The following is a 9,242-nucleotide window of genomic DNA, read 5'->3' as shown; positions in this document are numbered from 1 at the left end:
AGTCGTCACCTTTATGCATACTTTATTAAAAATAAAGTCTGGTGGCATTATCACAAGATTTTGGATAAAATCCCTGCTAAGCCATAAAGCTTACTTGGGGGCTTCTGCAAGTTACTGTCTTACAGACTTATTGATCTCACAGGGCTGTTGTGAGGATAAAATGAAAGAAGTTTATATTGCAATTTGCCCTGAGACCTGGGTTAGGGAAAGAAGTTTAAGTAAATACATAAACAAACCTGTTGATATTAATTTCAATCTGCTTCCCTGCAAATGTTAGGTTAGATTATATCTGTTTGATATGACAGGACAATTTTACACTACATTATGTCTCAGTAAAAATTCCCAGCTCAGGGCAATTTATGCCCTGTAGATTTATGGATTTATGGACTGTAGAACAGCTATGAGGCACATGTGGCTCTTCTTATGTTTTTTTGTACTCCAACTCCCATCATCTCAGACCATTGGCCATATTACCTTGGGCTGCGGGGAGCTGTGGTTCAACAATATATGGAAGGTCACAGGTTTAAAATACACCTGCTGTAGAATAATCAAATTTTAGATTGGGAAGAGAGCTTGAAAATCATTAAGCCCAACCCCCTGCTTGGTGAGAGATATTCAGTTCAGGATGCAACTGCAGCATGCCAACCTATGCTTAAACAGAATAATAAAATTGTTATTTGGAAGGGGTCAGCCTCTACTTAAATACTTCCAATGAAGGAGAGACCACCACTTCTGGAGGCGCTGTCAAGCAATTCTTATAATTAGGAAGTTTCTTCCAATGTTTACCTGAAATTCCCTAGAATGTCTGTATGCTAATTTTAGTCTTATCCTCTGTAGCAGCAAAGATTAAATCACACTTGGTGATGTGGGAAAGGGCCTTCTTGGTGTCTGCCCCCATATTTGGAACTCCTTCCATGGAGAAGCTGTTCTTCGCCCAGCAAGTGAAGACTTTCTTGTTCCAACAGGCTTTTCGGAATGGGAATTAAAGGGCTGGTGCCATCCAGTTTTTATTGTAATTATTGGTATGTTTTAAACGCTGATCAACGCACAGTATTCACAGTAGGGCTCTGTTCTGAGCAGCCTTTTTAGGATCCACTCTGCTCGCCCTGAAAAGGGGGAGGGGCTAGAAAAGGCACCCTAAACATAATCTGCCTCCCTTTTTACAGACTCATTGTTAAAACTGTGTTTATGGAAGACAATCTTATTCGGCTACGAGTGATCGCCAAAGAAGAAGAAGTTTTAAGCAGATGAATGAGAGAGTTTTAATTCTAACAATGTTTAATGTATTTTAATCATTGATTTGTATATGCTTTTAGCAGTTGTTTTTATCTGTAAGCCGTTTTGAGAAAAAGATGGGGTATAAATAAATATAAAATCTTGATAGTAATGATATTAAGGCTACTCCATCTTGCAGAAGACATAATACAGTTGACAGCCCTTTGATATAGCCATCATGTGTCCCTTAAGTTCTCTTCTCAGGGTTAAACAAGCACTTTCAACTGTTGCTCAAAGAACTTGGTTTTGAGACTCCTCAACATTCTGAGTGAAATTCTCTGACTGGGCTCCAGTGTGTCAACATCCTTCTTAACATATAATGTCCATAATTGGATACAGTACTCCAGATGCAGCCTGACCAGTGTATATAGGTATCAAGTATGGCATGTTCATGTTCAAACTTAGCATTATTGCTTAAAAGTTAGCCAAGAAGATTTAAGAGGTGTTTGTTTATTTTTATTTAAATTTAAAGGTTAACAATTTTTACAATTAGTTCAGACAGCCAAGGAAGGTGTAACACAATGAATCAAAAAGGAGATGAAAATGATGACAAAGTAAAATAAACTTGAAATAAAAACAATCAGATATTATAGTGAAAATAACATCAGATTAAAAAAATGCTTTAAGATGAAATGAAAGTCAGTGTGATGTAATATATACACACTACTCTGATGAAAATAACTTTTAGTTCCAATAAACATGTTTCATTCTAAATTGGTCAGATTTTGAAGCTGTGCTATCCTGTTCTTATGCTGAAGTTTATATTTGAGTTCTGAAAATGTTCAAAAATTTAAATATGAGAAAAAAATTCAGTTTTTCCAAAATTTCCCGTGCTGTTTTGAAATTCCAGAGGTATAGGTTCAGTTTATGGCTTTCATTTTGCTTAGTAATGAAATGGCATTCAGTGAACTTTTATATATGTGTGTTGAAAAGTACACTTCGGTGTAAGAATATATTTCAATTAACAAGGTTGCAATCTTCTTTACATTTAATAGGAAGTAAGCTCCATTGAACTCAGTAGGATTCACTTCCGACTGAACACGCATAGCATCAGGTTGTTAACACTGTTAGTTTGTGGTTAATGAAGTGCCTAATTCACAGGTGTCCTCTCTTTTTTTGACAGGAATCTGCCATGTACTAAGCCTGGAATGAGGAGGAGTACTGGTAATTCTTCAGAAAATGTCAAGTTGGTCCATATTTAGGAATTTAAATCATTGAGAATTTCGATTAAAAATAAATAGGACCCTGCTACATATTACACTTAATCCTTTTGCCCTTAATAACCTAGGTCTACACCCAGTAGCCTTTTGTCTTGCTCATCTTCACCAAAGGACCTGAAGCCATCTTCAACTCCTTCAACCAGGCCTTGCCTTCAGTGAAGTCCAAATGCAATGTAGCATGAAGCCCTGTATTCTTGGACTATCCTTCAAGAACAGTCCCCCTGTTAAGGTCAGTATAAGGCATTTTACAACCAAGGCTTAAACACAGAGATTTTTTTTTTTAAGTCCTATGCCAGTTATAGTGTTGTTGTTGTTTAGTCATGTCCGACTCTTCGTGACCCCATGGACCAGAGCACGCCAGTTATAGTGTAATGATGTTTAAATGGTTAGAAGACAATTGAGCATGCACCAAACAGTTCCGCTGTGATCTATTTATAAAGAGAGAAGCAGGTAGTCCACTTTTTTCAGCATTTCCTGACAGAAGAGAAAGATGGTCTACACCTTGTTCTGCTACCACAATGATATCTATTGAAAAGTAGGATACCTGTTGTGTTAGTTCTCACTTGCAGTGAGATGTTCTGTTTAAGAAGAAGGAAGATGCTCAGCCTTTGGCAGTCAGTCACTCTGCTTTCATAAAGATTTTGTCAGCTATTCTGCACTCTTTCCTAAGCACATTTACATTTATGTGCCTTTGGCTATGTACATCAATCATACATCTCATTTTTAATAGCCGAGATGTTATTTTTTGGGGAGAGGTGGGTAGAACCTTTCCATTCAACTTTCCTAGACATTTGGAGTTTACGTAGAGACTTCTCTGTTGATTATAATTTTCTGATCTCTGTCTGAATCTGGGCTATCTTGGGTAAGAGGAAAAAAGCCTATAAATCAGAAGGAAGAAGTGTGAGAAGTCAGAAGTTTAAAAAAGCAGTCATTGGCTGCTCTTCTCTCAGCTCCATCCTTCCGTGACTACTGCAGAGAAACTGGGCTGATGCTAATCTGGGAGGACAGTCACACCTCATGAAAGAATCATCACTGCTAATCAAATCAGAGCGAAAACCCACCACTCTGCATCACTGGAGACATTTCATGTGCTGAATATTTCATGGCATGGGGGCTGTGGCCATAGACAAAACACTCCGCACGGCTCCTTGTTGCGTGCAAATATTTACTTAAACACTCCAGTGCGGTCAAACTGGTGTGCAGCAACACCAGCAAGCCTTGAGTGATCCTTATAAATAATAGTAATTGCATGTGACACCATGCTTGCTAGGTCACAGTGGCTTGCTATCAGCAATGCCCCCCCCCCACTTTGCCAGGGCTCCCCTTGTCTGCATGATTAAGTGGGCAGTATGCCACAGGAAATCTGATGCATACGAGATGACAAATGTCTGTTTTGGCTGCTGAGAATTGAACTCAATCGTAGATCTGCAGAAACATCAAAACACAATCAAGGATTGACATCAAACCTGTGAGCCAGGAGATTTCCTCAGGCAAAAAGGGTTGAACTTGAAAGCAGAAGAAAAGAGGGCTTTAGTTCTTCTTAAGCTGCTACAGCAATTAATTTCTGCTGAGTTGTTACAAAAATATTCCCTTCTATCTCTCCCTTTTTGGTGGTTCTTTAGATTTGGGTTGTAGCATATGATTAGCAAAAGACGAAAGTGCAACGAAGCAAGATGGTTGCTTCCGATGATATTATATTTATCACTATTAGGTTTTTTAATAACAGCAATTGTTTTTGAATCCTTTTTATTTTCTCTCAATTCTTGAACACCCCCGCTCCCGACCTATTCATGCAGGTTTAGTTGAGAAAAGAACTGAAATGACTTTTTGCTCCTTCATGGTCAACAACACCTTGACTTGCTTCAGATCTGATCTTTCCAGAATCTGGAAGAAAGTTATGAAGCCAGGAGGTCCCAACAAAAATTTATCCCATTCTGATTTTGTTCTTTTGACTTATTGTATAGAAAGTATCACCAAGGACACATTGTTCCCTGATCTGATCAGGGAACACAGTGGGTCACTGACAAAGAAGTGACTCTATAATATGATAAAATGCTGCAATATTTTTTTTCTTTGCAAGACAAGAAGCTCATTAAATGATCCAGTGACTGATTACAATGAATGATAATCCCTCAATAAGTATTGTTACCAGTATTCACAGAAATAATGTGTGTGGCATGACATTTCTAATTGACTTAGCTTAATGGCATCCGTATTATTACGTTGTCTGATGTATCTAGTATGAAATAAGAAAAAAAAAATAGAGCTGTATTATACGGTAGGTTGGGTACAACTAAATCCTTGGCTCCTGATCAACATTCCAGTTGAAGTGCAATTATTGGTTGTTTGTGTCTCAGAATGGGCATGCAACTAACCTCTATGCTTTGGGTTTGCTCCATGTGCGCTTCATCTTAGCACATATATATGTATGAATATGTGTTTCTCTGGTGAATTGCTGACAAATGTGATTTCAACCTCAGAGAAATGGGGAGACAAAAAATGTGGAACACCTAAGTCCTGTTTTTTTTGTTTTTTTTTGTTTTTTTACAGATCCTTAATGTGAAGGAACATGTGCACAGATGTAATCATGTTTCCCCTTTTCTGTGACAGACAGTTTGATGTGAAACACAGCTGTCTCAAAATGTGCATGCAAACACTGTTAAAACAATGCATGAAAGGAATGGGATGTTTGCATGATTATCTGAAGACGCTTTCCATGTGGCATTTCCCCTAATAGGTGCCTGTGTATTGTCAACAAGAAAAAAAGAAATAAAAGAAATGCAGAAATGTAACTTGAGAAGGAGCTCTGGTCCTTTGCATCCACTAATTTTTATTGTTTTATTTGTGTGCTTTCCAGCATTATCTTTTAACGAAATAATTTTGGTTCAATTTTAGCTGGTTTTGCACAGCGGGTTCTCCTTCTCCTTCTCTTTATAATGGTAGCAGCAGCTAATTCCATTGCTTTCTCAACACCTTGTGCATAAGACCTGCTGCATCTCAGCATCAATTCCAACTGCAATAAGCTCTGCTTTTTCTGATGAAAGGTAAAGGCTTATGATACTGGTAATAAGTAGCTCCAACTTCTTACAGCAATTAAAAATTGAACATGCCATTGTCATGAATGCTGAGCAGTTGTGAAAAATCACTGAACAGGATTGTTTTTAAATTGGACTTTATGCTCAGTAATTCTGAAAACATTACATTTTTGCTCTAGAAAAGGCATTATCCTATAAATGAATATACGTTTTTAAAACAACAACATCAGTAATCATATGCCTTTCTTCGTTCTGTTGCTTCAGAATAGACCAGGTTCTGCCCTCTCATCACTTATATGTAATATCATTTGATACAAAGTCTTCAGTCCCATAAAGTATTTCAGATATAACCTAGAACAAGATTAGTGCTTTTGCAGCATCAATGCCAACAGAACCCCCAAGCTATGGACTTCTGTCTTCCAGGCTGGTGCAACTTCCATCGAAAACAGGCTGCCTTTCCATCTCCTGGGCTAGAATTTGGAGCACAAAACAAAGGTCTTTTCAGGATTCATAATCAAAGCATTGATCCAGCCCACCACCACTTTCAGGTATCTGTCTAACACCTCAGCAGCCTCTTTCATTTCAGATACAACACAGATAGGGGTTAGGTTACCTGAGAATAACCTATCAGTGATTGGCTAAATTATAATGATGATCAACAATAGGGTTGCCTCACTCAGTCTAGTCACCATCTTTCACTTCAGCTTTCAGTCCTGCAGTCTGAAGATGGTTGATACTAGGGAAGGTGGTCTTCTAGATATTTGGGTCCCAAGCTTGTATGCTCATACTAATACCTTGAACTTTATCTCATTGGCAGCTAGTACAGTGCTCTAAGAATCAGTGACACATGGTCCTATCATGCTGCCCCAATTATATATACTTTTAAAACATCATTTTTACTTGATTTTATAAATATGAATTTATAACCATACCAAATGTAATGAGATTACTGTACTCTGAATCTCGGGACTTCCCTCCATCCCCTCTATGGTCCTATTATCAACATTTTCAACTGTGTATTATTTCATAATCTATATTTTATGTCTATCCATATTGTCAGTAGTCTTTGTTATTTCACAAGTGAGATTAAAATCCTGCTAATGTTTTCAACTTCTTACAGTGGTCTCCTAAATAAATTATAAACTGGCTGCCCCAATTATAAACCTAGAACCCGCATTCTGCACTAGCTGCAGTCACTAGGCTGTCTTCAAGGGCAATTCCACATATAGCATATTGCAGTAGTTAGGGGGGAAGTCACCACAGCATGGACAACCAAGACCAGGTTATCCACAATGATTGGACTTGTGCAGCATAGTAGGCAGAAAACTTACCTATTTCCACACCAGGACACAGGTGAAATAAAAAGTCCAAAATAGGTCCACAATCTATAAATGGGGGGGGGGGGTTCCTGCTGAGTCAGACCAAATTAAGTATCTTTTCCTATACTTTCCTGAAAAGCTCTAATCTATAACCTTTCCTCACTCGAAAGATATTTCAATGCCTCACTTATATTTAGCTGCCATTTTATACATACTTGCCTAGAAACAGACTCCATTGAACTACACAAAATTCCATCATACAGTGGTACCTCGGGTTACATATGTTTCAGGTTACACATGCTTCAGGTTACAGACTCCTCTAACCCAGAAATATTACCTCGGGTTAAGAACTTTGCTTCAGGATGAGAACAAATCGTGCGGCGGCAGTGGGAGGCCCCATTAGCTAAAGTGGTGCTTCAGGTTAAGAACAGTTTCAGGTTAAGAACAGACCTCCAGAAGGAATTAAGTTCTTAAGCTGAGGTACCACTTTATTCATTCTTCATACCAGGAAAAAATATTTGGTTTATTCTGACCAATGGTCACAGCAGTAAAACTGTAGTTTTTTTGGTAATAAAAAAAGTGTGTGAATTAGTATTTTGCTTTAATCTTTATGAAATGCTATGAAAAACAAAATGTAGGCAGATGGAAGATGAAACAGGTAATTCAAACATTCCCCAAGAAAACAGGCCGTCATCTCACAAGACTGCACCAACATTGGTGTGCTCAGGCCTAGTGTTGACTATTTCCTATTTCCGCTGATGAACGGGGTTGGTGCATTAAATCTATCTTAGCAAGTGGCAATCAAGTTTAAGACAGTAACGAGGCCAGCTGCATCTCTCATTGACTCTTGAAGGTCAAGCTTTTCTAAATCTGTCGCCGCTTAATAAATAAGGCTGCTGATGTGATGTTGTTAGGTGCTGAGATTTCAACCCCAAGGATCCGTCCAACCTTTGCATTGTCGGGAATGGTAGCTTCATTTATTATTATATTCCAGATGGAGCTTTACAGTTCATGCAGATGGCAGCGTGTGTCAAAGAGGCTACACATTTTGAAAGAGCCGTGACACCTCCCTAATTTCTGTGAAAAACGAAAGTCATAATGCCATATTCAGAGCTGACAGAACATTAAAGCATGGAAGCGAGGGGTCAACGCACTCAACCCACTTAGGGTAGTACAAGTGAAAGCTGTGGTTCAATTGCTGCCACAGCTGGGAACAGAAAACAATAATGATCAGTTGTACATTTATAAGCCCTTGACATTCCTGTCAAGGTGAAGCCTTTGCAAACAAGGTATTTGCTGTAGATCTGTAAGAAAATGGATATTTGGGTGATATGCAAAATCAATTCACCGATGACTGGTGTAAGACTCCCAGTCAATTTGCTAAAAACAAGGAAAAAGATGCAGCACTGTGTTCAAGACAGCAAAGGAAACAACTAACACTTCTTATGTGTGTTTAGGAACAATCACTCCACGCTGAGGAGCAATGCTTTTTTTCTATTGAATGAAGAGGCAGCCATTCAAATCCCTGGGTTAAAAGCTGGTTAACATCAACACTTGAATGGAAACATTATTGAAATCAGTGGGATTTACTTGTAAATTCATAGCTTTATGATTGAGGGCCAAGTTATCCTAACATGAATATCATTCTGCAGCAATGCAATGTGGGCTTGTGGTGTAGAAGCACCAGACATAATCTAAGGTTTTATAAAACTTAATACATCAGTGGATCTGGAAAATAAGACATAAGCTAGTTAATTCTTACTTTAAGCTTTAAAATAATGCTTTAGCAATGACTCATTTTAGTACTCCTCTCCCCATTCACTACAACAGTTTGTGCTTTCAGTGAACTACTTACTTCATCTTTGCCAAAAAGCCAAGCTACTTTTGATATTTTTTCTTTGATTAAATGAACAAACAGCACCATGATTTCTGGAATTCTGTTGAGATAGAAGAAGAAGAAGAAGAAAAAGAAGAAGAAGAAGAGCAGCAGCAGGAGGAGTTTGGATTTGATATCTTGCGTTATCACTACCCTAAGGAATCTCAAAGCGCTAACAATCTCCTTTCCCTTCCTCCCCCACAACAAACACTCTGTGAGGTGAGTGGGGCTGAGAGACTTCATAGAAGTGTGACTAGCCCAAGGTCACCCAGCAGTGGCATGTGGAGGAGCGGGGAAGTGAACCCGGTTCACCAGATTACGAATCTACCGCTCTTAACCACTACACCACAAAACACCACACAGAGATTAGTCCTGTTTTCTTGTGAAAAATAAATTGCAGTGGCCAGGGCCAGCCCAGGATGTTTCGTCACTTGAGGCAAAACAAAAAATGTTGCCTGCCAATACTGCGCCCGGTCCCCAAGCAGCACAGCCTGATGCTTGCCAAAGCCATGCCACC

The 9,242-nt window shown here is 38.7% G+C and overlaps 1 long non-coding RNA gene across 2 annotated transcripts; it reads left to right on the top strand.

Moving 5' to 3' along the window:
* The first annotated feature begins 1,548 nt into the window (after nt 1-1,548).
* LOC310676536 lies at nt 1,549-4,467 on the top strand. 2 transcript variants are annotated; one of them, XR_014510593.1, is made up of 3 exons: nt 1,549-1,653; nt 2,399-2,724; nt 4,292-4,467. It is a non-coding gene; the product is annotated as an uncharacterized lncRNA (long non-coding RNA). The 2 variants fall into 2 exon arrangements; XR_014510594.1 differs by having other exon boundaries at nt 1,584-1,717.
* The last annotated feature ends 4,775 nt before the right edge of the window (nt 4,468-9,242 follow it).

The sequence above is a fragment of the Podarcis tiliguerta genome (genome assembly GCF_965153285.1).
Source record: "Podarcis tiliguerta genome assembly, chromosome: 4".
Taxonomy (NCBI): Eukaryota; Metazoa; Chordata; class Lepidosauria; order Squamata; family Lacertidae; genus Podarcis; species Podarcis tiliguerta.
This window is presented reverse-complemented; position numbering and strand designations above follow the sequence as displayed.